A 15,962-nucleotide genomic window follows, 5' to 3' on the forward strand; every position below is an offset into this window, starting at 1 on the left:
TGATATTCATACTGAACACACTATTTACACTACAACTTCACCAACACAAAAGGTAAACTTGAATTTACTTTCAGTCTCTGAAGACGAGACTGAAGGTGGCTGAAGACGATAACTTGGTTATCGAAACGTACAGGCTAATTGTGAGTGTTGATGTAGTGGTAGTGTAAAGTTCATTTTACGATAAAAGTCGAAATTTTGTCTCATTTTATGTCCAAGAATTTCTTCAGGAAAAATTCAACCGAAAATACAATTTTAGGTTTTTCCATTAGGTGAGGAAGTCCAAGTTGTGTATTCTTAAAAGTTTAGTTTAGATTCAACTTGCAAGTTGCAGTGTGCAATATATTGAGAATTTTAATGTGATTATGGAAAATTTGAAGGGCCCGAAAAGAGAAATTAAAGAAAAAAAGTGGTTAGATCTCCAACAAATAATTGGGAACAAAACCCGATTGGGCACAGATAGAGGGAAAAGTTCAAGAAAAAATAATAGTTTTGAAATGAGTGATGTTGAATAGTTATTTTTGAAGGCCTTTAAATGTGAAGCTTGAAAACTGGGAAAAGGGCAATTAATCACACGATGATCGAGCCACTCATTGTGATATTAGTTGCATCAGTTCATCTTCGAATTCCAATTTAAATTTAGATTTATAAGAAGCAGCTCTACTTAAACAGGTGAATTATGAAAATAATAAAGGAAAGATCAGTCGTCAATCTTTGATAAATATACAAAGTTTAAAATAAATCTAATCGCTCAAATTAAAGCTAAAAAGTCAGATAGAAACATACAAACTTTCGGGTGAAACTAATAAAAGCGTATTAAAAAATGCATTTAATATTAAAGAATATAATAATTTACATTTGCGGTTACATTAATTGTTAACAAATTTTTGTATGGAAGCCTACAGCTTTGACATAAGATATATTTGTTTAATAATAGGTGGGTTATTTTTTTTAATTGTGCCTAAACGGAAAAAGACCCACATTCCCTACAAACTAAACGTCTTTCGAATTTAAGAAATAAAAACGTTTTGATTAGATTTTTGGCTACACCTTCTCTTAAAATGACTAGACGAGATCAACGTTTCTATCCCAATAAAAGTGGATAAAGCTTTAAAAACCAGTAGTGAAAAAAACAATTCTGTAAATTAGATCTAAAATCATGAGAATTTGATAACCCTTTTCAAGTCTACATTGTAGACACTACACAAAGTTGTTGAAAGATTATTTACGTTTCAGACAGTGTATTTAAGGCACGTTCTGGTTCTATTCAAGGAACTAAAAACCATTTAAATGATTGTTATGTGGCTAATGTTGAAAACAAACAGGGACGGATCCACGAAAGCATTCAACAAAGAAGAATTATATTTAATCGAATTTACTTATTTCTAGGAAATATTTTATGGATTTGGTATATATTTATTGTACGAGAGCCGCTTTTTTTTCAACCTCCGATAGGCTATAAATAAAAGACAAGTTCATATAAAACAATAATTTTATTTCCAAAAGATTGGTACACTTACGGTTACTTTTCGACATAATCGACACCAATCACGCACAACACCATCACTCATGAAGTTTTCCCCATACAAACGACTCATTCTCCGATGGATTTCTGCAGCACTATGGCATTCAGCCTGTAGAAAACGAATCACAGATCAATAATGGCGGACATGTTCACGTGGCTGTAGCACAACGCCGACTGACGCATGAATGTCAACAATGGCGGGGTGTATATTGTGAGAGCTTCGCAGTCACCTACAGTGCATGCCCGCTTTCTTTTCTTTCTTTCGTTTATCAGGAGCCTTCCGGACGGTAATTACGCGGTTGAGGGGTCTAACCATGATTCTCAGTATGTATTTATCTTTATCGTTAACATACAAACGACTAAACTTTTATCACTCGTTCTATATCTCGGTAACGTTTAAATGTGTAAAAAATATTTATTATCTTGTATTTATTTTCAGTTTCCTGTTCAATAATAAGTAAATACGGTTTTGGAAGTCAGCAACCAAAAGCCGCCCGTTGTTTAAAATTGGTTCCACTTCTTTATATGTTAGACGATTTCATTATTTTCACAATGAACAGTTATTTTATGAATTCTCAACACAAATAACAACTATAGTGTTACAATTGGTTCTCCCCGTTTTACGAAGTTAACTAAAATGTACTATACAAGACAACCAGTGAGCCGTCGAAAAAATTCATCAACTGATTAGAGAGATAGAAGAGGCTATCGAAATATCAAAAGAATGCACTTGGAATATAGTGACTGAAGAATTATACATAGGTAAACTATCTACGTGTTGAGTGCCGCGTTTGCTCAATTTGGACCAAAAGCTTATTCGAATGAAAATTTCTGGGCCGTCTAAATGCATTTTAAGTACCATGGATCGAACTTTTGCTTCGATTGGGTAGATGAAACCTGAAATCGCCAAATAAAAAAAAACGGTCAAGACATTCGATTGCAAAGGACGAACCTGCTCAAAAAATGTAAAGATGATTTCATCGACCGGAATTATCATTGGAACTATTTTGGAACAGTCATTGGGATTATGTTCAAAAAGGTAAAGCAATAGCAGGAGAATATCACGCATAATTTCTTATTAAGGTACTTTTCCACCAGGACATCGCAACTTTTTACACTCCGAATTGTTTGACCAACCATCGTAACCCAACCACTAGCAGGAGAAAGATTATGTTGAGGAGAAAGACGGTGGAGTTAAAAGGAGACTTATTTCAGACAAACTTTTTTAATTTTTTCAAATTCGACAAGATTTGATTGCCTGCTGCAGTATATGGGTACATTTCCTCGTCACTTCAGTCGCTTATTTATCATCACTATTATTATATTATTTTTATGATAAATTGTTGATAGTTGGAAGACTTTATTAAGATACTACTCACAAGCTATTTCCTCCAATTTTGTGCTTCATTGTATTTAGCAACAATTCACGAGATTTATGAGTGAAGTTCGATAAATAAGTTACGAATAAAAGAAAATAGAGGGAAATACTGAGAAGCAACGGATAGAAAATTAGGTAAACTAGAACATGAAGTAACCAAGGAAGTTATTCTAAGAAATAAACTATAGAGAAGCGTTGGAAATTTGCGAGGGAAGGATGATAAAAAGAATGGAATACAAAATCGGAGAGTGGACAGAAAAAATAAGGCAAATGGTTAAGACGTAAAAGACGAAAGAGCTATATTAAAAATAAAAGAAAAGACAATAAAGAGGTATTCGAAACAATGAGAAATAAAGTCAAACGAAGAATTAAAAAGCAAAGAAGAAAACATAAATAATCGGAGAAGAAGTAGCAAATAACTATACAGACATTTAAAGAGGCTTTTGGAACAAAATCAGAGCGATTGGAAGAAGAAAAAGAAAGGAAATAACAAGAATAAGAGGTAAGAAAAACAATATAAAAATAAGCACGGAAGACATATTGAAGGAAGAGACTGAAACATGAGAAGAGAAGAATTGAAAAATGAAGGAGAATCATACGACGATAAAAGGACAGAAGGAAAACAAAAATAGGAAAGGTGAGGTGACAATATAGAAGCGGAAATGATAGAATTTTAAGGGCAAACGGGAAATGGATGGCTATTAGATATATTCTATTTAATATGGAATACAAGACTTACTATTTGTCAGTTTTGGCGAGAACGGGTTCGTAAAAAACGGCCCGAATTGTGGAAGAGCAACTCGTGGATTTTGCACCAGGACAACTCACCTGCCCATAACGCTATCTGTGGAGCAGTATATGGCCAGTAAATGCACTCCAGTGCTGGAACACCGAAAACTTTTCCGAAGATAAAATCTGCTTTGAAAGGGACCCGATTTGAGTCGATGGAAGCGGTAAAGCAAAAAACGGCAGAGCTCCTAAAGGTCTTCACCAAAAAAGACTTCCAGCACTGCTTCGATCAATGGAAAAAACGTATGGAAAGGTATGTGGTGATAGGAGGGGAGTATATTGAAGGGGAGCATTCGAATGTAGAATAATTTTTATAATAAAACCCTTTTTCGTAACCAGTCACGTTATTTAATAGCCGGACCTCATATATACTAAGGAGCTTAATGGAAAGCAAAAAATGACATTAATTCTATGGATTTGAAAGCTGCCTTCGACTTAATAGATAGAAAAAATGGTATAGGATGGTATGAGGAAAATATAAAAAATATAAAAATAACAAAGGAATATATTAAAACATAGAGACAATGCAAATAGACCGAAGAAGATCGACGGAATTTAGGGTACAGATGGGGGTGAACGAAGATAGTCTTAGTCCTCTTCTATTTATACTCGTCATGAAAAGGATGATAAAGAAAATAAAAGAAAAAAACTATAAACTGGAAAGACCTAAAACTGGTAATAGGACGGATTAATATATATGCAGACGATAAAGAAATAGTAGCAGATACATTTAAGAAAATGGAAGAAAAAGTAGACATATGAATAAAAACAATAGAAGACCTGAGAATGGAAGTATATATCAAGAACTGCAGAAGGATAGTGGTAAATCAAAAAAGAGAAGATGGGAAAGATTTGATAAAAGAATCGATAGAGTGACCACTTCTGAATATCTGGGCGTCATAATTACAGAAGATGGAAAAATAGATATAGAGATAGGGAACAAAATAAAAAGAACAAATTAAATATACTATGCTCGAAATTAGACAATTTTCGGGAAATAAAGAAATAGGTGTAGACTTAAAAATAAAAGTATACATCTCAATAACCGTTACCACGTTAATAAACGGAACTGAAACAATTAACAAAAAGCACCGAGTAGAAAAGTAGTATCAGATATGAAACAACTGAGGAAAATAGCATGGAAAACGACGTGGATAGGATGAGAAATGACGTATTTATAGAAAAGCTCAAATAATTGAAACACTGGTCCGGAGAAGAACCCCACGATCTGTTGACAGATCGATCGCATATATTTAAAAAAAGAGTTTCATTGTCACGACAATGCGTATGTCCTTTCGTCCGCTATTGTGACAGAAAAATCAGTCGAACTACGTTACTAAACGAGAAAAATTTCGTTGCCTGACGGAACATAAAACGTTTTTAGTGATGATTGGAGAAAAATAGTTGTTTTGAATGAGTGACATGTCTCAAACTTTGTTAAGGAAACAGACCAATAAGTATCTAGAATAATCAGTCCAGAAAAGAAAACTGTATTTACCATTCATTTGAGTGCAAATTGCACATCTAAGCTACAAAAGAATACCAGTGGCAGCAAAGTATTTAATTTAGTCAGTCAATTTACATTATCGATTATCCAGCAGCTAATGATCAGCACATGCTGCGTTTCAATGTCAAGGAATGAACAAAAATGATTTTGTTTTGTGCTGTTAATTAGGTGGAAGCATGTAATAACATATAGGCAACTGAAAGTACCATTGTATTTTGGCGCTGCTTACTTCTGTGCAAGTGAAAATTCTTTAAGAAACAGATATTGGAGCGATGAGACATCCGACAAGAACCAATTCAATGGAATAATGTATTAGTTTTGTGGGCGATGTAGGGCGCTACTTTTTCCGTAACAAAGTTTTTAAAAATCTGGTGATATCTCAATCGTACAGTCGCTTGTGATTTTTACTTGTGGGGTTATCTAAAGTGCTAGTTTTTAAATAACAACTTCATAATCTTCAAGAACCTGAAGGCGAGAATTCATAGGGAGATACACCATGATGTAAAAAGAATTTTAGAAATCGTCTGCATGGAAATGAACATCTCAATGATGTTATTATTCAATACAATGGTATCAATGGAATTATAAAAAAATAATCTTGAAGTTTTTACACTTTTTCTAGTTTTGGCAGTATAAATACGGTACTGTAATTCTGTTTATTATTAGCTTCTTGACCTAAGTCTGTGACTCTCGGAGTAAGCCAAGAATAAGAAAGAAAAAAATGCGCATTTCAACCGGTCGCTGACACGCATCTTTTTCTTCCTTTTTCAATCTTCTCTTTTCTTTTTACGGTATACGTTCATTCATTTCTCACACGGTTATTTTTTCACGTATCGATTTCTAAATGAAATAAGATCAACTCGTGATTGATTTCACTCTTGTGGTTTCCGAGTCCCAGACGTTTTAATCAAAACAGCATGATTTTAAACCAAATATTCATGTATTGAGTACTGAGTATCTGAAACAATATTTTGTTTTAGTGATTTCAATTTGAAAGACGACTTAAAGACTTTCCTAATAAATAATTTTTTATGGAATCTAAGAACCCAGCCGCACTTATTTTTGTTTTTCGAGCTTTGAAGGTTCAGAGCTGTGCGTCTATGTGGCTTCAGTACTTCATTAATTTTTTTACACCTACTATTCCTATATAGATTTTTGTAGGTTTTTGGCAATTTTTCTACATTTAAAGATCTATATCTCAGGTTCTAATATAGCTATAGAGTTCGTTCTTTTCTATTATAATGATTTCTGATACTTATTTAATGGATTCGATGCGAGCGAAGCCGCGGGTAAAAGCTAGTACACTATTTTAATCTAGATAAAATATGGTGTGATACCCGAGCACAAAAGTATCATTTGACGCACTTGTATCATAAATAACACGCTTCCACGTAAACAATTACATCCTTCTAACACTGTTGGTTGTCGTTGAAATTGGCAATTTTAATAGCAGTTGTACACAAAAAATTTTAGGTTAGATTCTTCATTCTTTATGCGACAAATTTTTTTTTAAAATTTTTATTAATTTGCAAAAATTATTTAAACTATGATGTTCAATAGCATTTGTATGTACTTTTAAAAAAAAATTGGTGACCCAAAATATACGAGTGGATAAATGTCAAACAGATCCGTTCCTCCTTGTTAGCTTTGCGCATGCGCTGCCTCTCGGCGGGTACTTTTGAAATAGTATTTCTTCATTGGTAGAATATTATTATTATTGATGGATTAATTTAATGTCAATAAAATGTTCATTCAAACTGTAAAACATTTTTATGAAATTGAAATTTACTCAAAAAAAGTTGAGCTTTGTTCCAATCTATTTTTTGCATATTATTTAGTTTGAACTTGATATTAATTAACAATAACATCCTTCGATTACAAGAAACTTCAGGAAATTGGATTTGAATTAGTTGGTGATTAGTTTTGTTTCATTAAAATGTTGATACCAAAAATTGTTCAGAAAAATTTTCAATAAATTTGGATGGAGTTTTGTTCTATTCACTATTTTTTTTTCTAATTAATTCAAATTGTTCTCTTTTGATATTACTAACACATTCCCTTACAATAAATTGGATTTATATTCATTTGTTAGTTTTGGGATTATAATGTAAATTATTAAATAGAGATTTGAGTATAATACTATTTTTTTATTTCAGATTGTATAAATTGTTACAAATAGTTACGTTAGAAAAAATTCAGACTATCATTAAAGTAGTAGAGCCATTGAATGAAAATTAGCATACAAAAATATTCGAATACTGAATATTTTCACATAACTCAACATTAACCAAGAAAATAGATTTGGAAAATGTGTATTTATTAATTAGATATTGAATTTGTAATTGTATGTACATAGAATTCTGTAATACATAAAAAAGTACGTATAACATTTAACTCAGGACAATTAAATAATCCAGTCTTCAATTCCTCTTCATTCTTACTTTCCATAATGAATAATTCAGATTTCAGTTCTACTTTGAGGTTATAAAAAATGATATTTTAGTTAAGTAATATAATACGAATATGTGAATATTACTTACTTCGATGATTTACCTATCAACACAAAATATATTTACACGTAAATATTAATGCAAATTGTTTGATGGTTGAGAAAGAAATCAAGTTTCTACTAGGGGCGTTTGACGACATTTTGACGAGCGCTGACCGCGCAGACGACGTTATGTTCCAGAGCATGCGCAAAGCTAACAAGGAGGAACGGACCCGTTTGACATTTATCCACTCGTCACTTCTAAACATTTACCAAATGTTCGAACATTCAAAGTTTCTTCAGTTTCTACACGTATACTAGTTCCGCATTCTACTAAAATTTATTTATAATTTTGTATTTCAATTTTTAAAACAAGAAGTAAATGGGTCAGTTGTCTTCAATCAAAACACGCATTTTATAAAAAAACAAATCCACATATATATCTACCACTCAATCAGTTAACGCATCTCGTATTTCTTTTGGAACGGATGTTGTGTCGTCGAAGAATGTCCCCAGATGTGCTTTCTTTTGCCGAAGGGGAATTTTTTTTCAGCTCGGAAGATTGATGATGATACTCGTAAACTACGATGATACCGGACGGGTTTTTATATAAATCCAAATTCAGTTAATGCTTAACTAGGAAATAAAGAGAAATTAAAATTAACTTGAGTGGTTTGCGATTATTCACGATTGACGAAAACGCGGCTTGTGAAAATTATTGGATAAATACTATTTACTTGTAAATAATATTCTATTACCATTAGGTATTCTGCTACTTTTATTATTTTCTGCCGAGAGACAACATTGACATAGCTACCAAGTGCACCCAACCACCAAGGGTAGCATGCAGAAGAAGCTCACAGAATGTGCAAATATATGGAAAGATAAGGAGAAAGATGTACTGAGTGATTTTAAAGAATTTGCACATTGATTTCTAGGAAATTATGAACGATGTTGAGTTATGATGAAGAAATGCAGGATTCTTGGTGGTAACATGAATGGAAACTTTCCTTTTTATATTCCCATTTAGACTATTTTCGGAAACATCTTGGTGTTGGTGAGGGGGCTCACAGAATGTGCAAATGTATTAAAAGATAAGGAGAAAGATGTTCTGAGTGATTTTGAAGAATTTACACATGGATTTCTAGAAAATTATGAACGATGTTGAGACATGCTGAATAAATGCAGGATTCTTGGTGGTAATATGAATAAAAAATTCCCATTCTATATTTCCATTTAGACTATTATCCGGAACATCTTGGTGGTGGTGATGGAAAAAGATACCGAGGGAGCGGGGATTAAAAAATGATGGCTATTGGACATTAACGTGTGGCGACGACGCCATGTGTCTAAGGTAATACAGGTACACATTTCTCCGAACAACTTCCTCAATAAAACAATAATCTCTCGACTCTGGGAATAACAAGCTACTTTCTTTTAGGAATTCCAACTATTTGGGAAAAACCAATACACTTACAAGAGCCCAGGCGAGACATTTTGAATCGAAGAGAAGCTTATTATGTTTCGAAACAGCAAAGTGAGCAGCTTACGAATGCCTACATCCCAGCAGAGCTATGCTACTCCTACAGATTCGACACGCGCGACTTAGTTTAGTTTTTTGACTTGCATATAATTTTGTGTATATTGTAAAACAACCTGACCTATTCTGTGCTCATAACCTCACAAAATTAAGTAATTAAACTAAGAACTTAACAGTTGGCGACATCTTGGTTTAATTTGATTTACTGCTACTGCCAGTACCATTTCAGTGTCTTTAAACTAGTAATTTAATTTGTTAGTTAATGATAATTTTTAATTTTGGCCGCATAAACCAAGCTTCAATTAATCCAAAAAAATCGTCTACTGCAACGCGTAATTTTCAACAATTTCAACTACGTCCGATTTTGATTTCGACGAATTTTTTTACAGTAAAACTAAAAAATATAAAAAATAATGACGATCATTAATCGAATTACGCCACTGGGTACATCTTTCAAAAATATCGATCGGTAAATCAAGAATGAAACTCATACCGTAACATGCAATTTTAAGCCGTAACCATATACCGTAACCGACTCTTTATAATGCAAGAGCAAATGCACATCCATCGATGGGTTCTATTCGACTGACCGATCACGTTCTTCGCTGTTTTTTTTTATTTTTGTCGGCGAAACATAAATTATTAGTATTATGTACGTACATTAAAAAATAGTTGCAATATTTCTAGTAGTACATTAGTGATAGATATAAGCATCATGAGAGTAAAATCAGTCAAATTGTTTAAAATACAATTGAAAATAGAATTTGAATGTTCCTAATCATTTCCGTATATGGAAAAAATTTTATTCAAGATCAAAGGTCAAAAAAATGAGTTTTTCGAAATTTTCAGCAAAACGGTAAGTGTTATCATAAAAATACTTTAAACAAAAATTGTAGATCATAAAATTATCTACAAAAAATATATGAATACTCTTTTTCCTACGAGCCACCGTTTCTGAGATATAACGATTCAAAAAATTGTAAAAGTTTGTTTAGATTCACTGCCTTATTTAATGGCTATAATGATTGCACGAGAAATACCAACGCTGCAGAACAACATCATCGAATATCTTCGTTAATTAATAATTTATTTGATGAATTTCTTACAAATACAACAAGTCTCGGTTCATTTCAATGTTCTAAGAAAAGTTTACTGCTGAAAATATATTGGTGAAACCATTAAATACGACAATTTTCACAACTTTTTGAATTATTATATCTCAGAAACAGTGGCCAGCAGGAAAAAAAGTATCGATACGTTTTTTGTAGATAATTTCATGATCTACAATTTTCGTCTAAGGTATTTTTATGATAAAACTCACCGTTTTGCTGAAAATTGCGAAACTCATTTTTTCCACCTTTGACCTTAAAAAATTTTTTTTCCATACACGGAAATAATGGGGAACATTCAAATTCTATGTTCAATAGAATTCAAATATCTAAAATTGACCGGATTATTCATATCTATAGTGAGACGAAATCAGAGTAGCACAGGATAGGGCAGTGCACCCCGCACATGGATTGCTCCGTTCTTGTGACCGAGGCACAGAACTGTGTTACCTGGTAGAGTTTTACAATGGATCAACATGAAAAGTTGATTAAATTGATGCGTGTTTATTCAGTTTTGTGTGATAGCAAATATATGAAAAGTTTTATTAGAAAAAATCCATGAGAACTACTTTTTTCATTTAGTCACTGTTTCTTTCTTGTTCTCTGATGAAGTAGTAATAATAAATCTAAGTCGACATGCGAATCTGACTCAGAACTCAAATATTTTGACAACATGCCTGTTACACACACGATACACTGCTTTCCAAAGTGCGAGGTAAACTGTGTAACTCACATTTTTTGACGATATTGCTCTGTGCAGCTGGCAGCACCGTGCCGCACAGCTCAATATGCGCTAATAGTTTCGAATATTTCGTGCAAAAGTTAACACATCCCTCCATATATGTCTTCTTGAAAAGTTGGAAGAATGTCAAAGTTTTGATGTTAGTACCAATAACATAACCTAACTGTGGGAATATTGAATGCAAAAATCCTTCTCTATAACATTGATTTTGATATAATTTTGATAAAATTTCCTATTTTCAAATATCTGTTAAACACATTTTACCTTGACAAAGAATATATTTTGGTATTTCCTGAAATGAAAAAAAAAAAGGTTTACGAGCTACAGCTCATAAAACCAGGTATAGGTTTATGTATAGGATTGATAATAAATTCCAAAATGTTTAGTTCTCTCCGAGAATTAACGTTGTAAGGACATACCTCCTAAACTCTAAGTGAAATAAAATAATTTCCCAATTGATAACGAATTTAGTTTTTTTTTTTTATAAATACACCGTTACATAATCCATAATCCCAACACTAATTATAAAGGTTATAAATGTAGCTTTTGAATAAACTAGTCAATGTAAAGAGCATCATCTGTTTTTTTTGGTTCTGTTAAATTCCGGACACCACTGTATATTATGGATTAGTGAAGCGGTTAATCTTGGCGACGACGAGGACGTTAATCTTGCTAATTCGAGGATAGAATGGAATGAAAAATAATTCTGAAGGTGAGAGGAGAAATCCATGGATATCGATTTTCTCAAAATTCTTATGTAAGTAGTATTAAAATATATTTTACAAAACAAGGAATGTACGGCAGATGACCCATCACTTCGATGTTTAGACTGTTCGTAAACATTTTGGTTTGAACTGATGTGTGGTGGAGAATGATTAATCTTCTGCGATTGGTTTACCTCATTTTTCGAAAGCTTCTGGTAAACAAATGCTGGTGTACCATTCAGAGTTGACAGTTGTACGTTGCTCTAATGGAACGGTGGCGTTATCCAGTTATTCTGAAACAACAGGCGATCATTCGCTTCGAGGTGCATCGCGCGCGAACAACTTTCATTGGATTTGGCTAGTGCCGATTCTTGTTTACTTTGGGGTTCATATGATTTCTTCGCTTGCCACGACATTATAGACCAATCGACACGAGCATTTTTTTGAGCGATTATCAAATTATTCGGTATCCAATGCGAATAAGCCAAATAATAAAATATTGAATGTATGCAAGTGGAACTAATGCCCTTTAAATCACGGTATGTTACATGACGATCTAGCAATATCGGTTTCTGAAACTAATCGTTTAAAGAAGTGTGACCAAGATTGAATACGCAAACCAGCGAAACTCGGTGGCTCGAGATGTTGCTGTTTTTTGACCAAGATGAAAGCTTCAACTATCTATGAAAAAATGCACTCGAATGACAACACTTTCTATGTACGTTCACCATTAAAAATGGCAATGTCAGATTTGACATATTCACATAGTTGCCATATTTCAAAATTTAAATAGCAACCCTCGTATATTCTGTAGAGCACTACATACTTCTATTTTATTAAAAAGTGTGACTCGCTCAAAATTTGCCCCCTTTTTTTGATAAGTATTTGTAGGAAAATATTGTTTGCCGGAAAATCGGTAACGAAAATCAAAAAAATTTGAGTTCAACATGAGAAAATGCATTTTTCGGATGTATTTAATGAAACAGTCTGCCTTTTTTGGAATGCAGGTTCGCCCTTCGCAATCCACTGTCTTTATTGTTTTCTCATTTTATAAGTGTAATTGTGCATCAGGTTTTATCTCTACAGTTATGATTCGATTTAAAAATCTGGGCTGCTCTCGATTCAGGAGTGCCTGCGGCGAGACAGTTGCCACTAGGTCAATAATATTTTATGTTTTTTATTAATAAATATTCGTTTTTCCTGACCATTTCAAAAGTCCAAAAGTTTATTGACCACCCAATAATTACATAGATCGAAAATTTTTTTGTAGTAACACAAGAATGAATAGCTTATTGTGATAAAATGGAAAATATGAAAAAACAAATAATTGTAGTACGTTATGTTGAATTTATATAACCATATTCATTGGTAAAATATTTAATATTTATTAAAAAAATAATTTCACGTTTTTTAAATCGTATATATTGACAATATTTATAGCTTACATCCAATAAACATGCCTCACATCTATTAAAAACAGAAAACTTAAAAAACATCAGTTCAAATATCAATTAGCACAACTTTTTCCTTTTATGAGGGGTTGCACTTTCTCTTTCTAAAAACCAACAGTAATCACCCATCATGACCGAATCCCATCGTCCTTGATACCAAATTTCCATTGTGCCATTGTTCTAATACTGTTGGTAGTTTGAATCCAAATTGTTGCCCAAAAATCCCCTCACTACCTCACTACACTAACAAATACCTTCCATGCTCTAAATTCCTGCCTGGTAAGTTTTTTTGCAAAATTGTCATGGGAATTGTGATCTACAAGGGGTATAAACTTAGTGTTGATCTATTGCCCGAATGTCCCATAGACGAAGAAAACAGCAAACTCTCCCTGAAGTCCAATTAAAATTCCAATCACCTTCAGGTCTCCGCATATCTGCCATTTATATTTGTTGTAGTTAAGTTTCTTTAAAAGCCAGCGAATATTTCCATAAGTTTCTTTCATCTTCACAAAATAGGCAACTGGTATAGATGGTTTTAAATTTCCTTTGTGTAATAACAATGTTTTTAAATAGTATTTAGACGAGCCAATAAATAGGCAGCACACACTAGGATTATGCTCAATATCAAGTTCCTTAATTAAACTATTAATATCCGTACATGCCCACAACGAATTTCCCATACTGTGGAATGCAGAAAATGTAGAAAATCGTTTACTAAAGGTCGTAATTTTTGTCTCTTTGGCTAACAAGTTCCATTCCTTAAGGTGGGAAGCAAGAAGTTCAGACTGTTGCCTTGATAATTCCAACTCACTTTGAACAATCAAATGTTGCTCGGAATTTGCACATGAAGTAAAAATATGGTTGGTGCTTTGTTCTTCGGAGCTTCCTGATGATACGTTGTCTCCAGTATATTCTAAAACAATATTTTGCGGATCTAAAGCCGCAATCGGTACTGGTAAATCTTCGTTATGGGGTCGTATAGCAGACGGCTAATGTAGATACTCGATCTTGTGCTTTCCTTTCTTAGAATAACCTTCAGTCTATGTTAGACAAAAATAGCAGTCGTCAAAATGGCTAGTAGGTTCCCGCCATACCATTGGAATTGCAAAATGCATCTTCCCATTCATCCACTGCACACGCTACAACTAACACAGCACGCGTGGAGAGCCCACTGCTTGTTTTGGTCTCCAATTAAAGTACCAAAATATTTGCAATAAGCTTTTTTTACATTTTCGGAAAATGGCCTGGCTTGCGATTTCATCATAAATTCTCCGCAAATATAACAAAATTTGTTAGGAGAAGTTTTGCAACTGCAGCACGTTTGACTCGACATTTTCGTCTTTATAATCACTTTTTGCACTATGAACAAAGAACCACTTTCTATGAAACTCAACAGAATACTAATTTTTGATATTATTTTTATGTTTATTATTCTGAATAATACAGTTCAGATTTGTTCGGCCATAAAATTTACCGATATTAACCGCCCCTTTATAAAATTACCTACCTGCTAATATAAACAGGGATAATTAAGCTATTGAAAAGTGGTACGTGTTAGGGATTAATAAATATTTTTTCTATTATTAGACGGGTATTCCCATTTTAAATATAAAGGTCTCATCTGAGTTACGAAAATCTTGTCGGCCAGTGTTATCTAAGTAATTTAAGGCGTCCTAAATATTTGGATTTTCTTTGAATACAGACAAAACATCTTAGAGAAGAGACTATATTTATATTAGTTACAAAATAACATATTGCATCTCTAGAATACCATACTAATAGTATGAATTGTGGGTTTATGTTAATCCCACGTCTTTGTGGGTCAAAAATCGATTCTTATTGACTGGTAAATATTACTTAGAAATAATAATATGTGTTTTAGATTATTATTCTTTCGATAATAGTAGATTATTATTAAGATTTCTTTAAGGCAGTATTGGAAATTATACATTTCCTGTACAACATAGAGAAAAAAAACTATTGGACGGTAGAGCTGATTACGTTTTTATATTTTTTATATATATTTATAAAAATTTAATCAATATAACCACAATTTAAATAAAAAAAGTAGGTGGATCCAAGAACGAGCAAAAACAATATAGTGTGGAACTTTACTTTATCATAACTGTGTATACGCTATGGAACGGTCAAATGGAATAAATTCGTTGATAAAAAAATAAGAACGTGTTGGGAAACCGCTTGGACGTGTCGATAACAAGCAGAAACCATTCCAGCGATTCTTTTGACTAATATAAATTTAAACAAATACAAAAAAAATTGTTTATTTTTGCTTAAATTTAAATAACAACGTTACAATTTCATATATTTTTGTATTTACTCTTTAAGCATATGTATTATTTTTCCGTGACCTATTCTGGTGTAAGTTTCATATAGCATACTGAACAATACCTCTTTGGGAAAATAAAACTATATATTTGTTTCTCCTGGTTTTAATGGTTCAAATTTTCGAAACGTCAAAACGTTTTAATCCTATTTTGCATTTAGCTTTAGCAGAAACCACTTAAGAAACAATTTGAAGCACTTTTGAATTGAGAACCACCGTCTTCTCGATTACAATCAATTAATGCATTTAACTTTCCAAGAAAAAAAGACACAATTCACTGCAGTATCCATTCTTCTGTATAAATTACGCTATTGGAATAATCGTTACTTGCCAAGTCGTTTGAATACGAGTGGATAAATGTCAAACGGGTCCGTTCGTCCTTGTTAGC

General features: G+C 32.8%; 1 protein-coding gene across 2 annotated transcripts in view; it reads right to left on the bottom strand.

The window, feature by feature from the left end:
* The window catches only part of LOC130449285 (uncharacterized), a 109,411-nt gene that overhangs the window by 18,024 nt on the left and 75,425 nt on the right, over positions 1-15,962 (bottom strand). The gene's annotated exons all lie outside the window — the stretch shown is intronic.

This window comes from Diorhabda sublineata, chromosome 10 (genome assembly GCF_026230105.1).
Source record: "Diorhabda sublineata isolate icDioSubl1.1 chromosome 10, icDioSubl1.1, whole genome shotgun sequence".
In the NCBI taxonomy this organism is placed as follows: Eukaryota; Metazoa; Arthropoda; class Insecta; order Coleoptera; family Chrysomelidae; genus Diorhabda; species Diorhabda sublineata.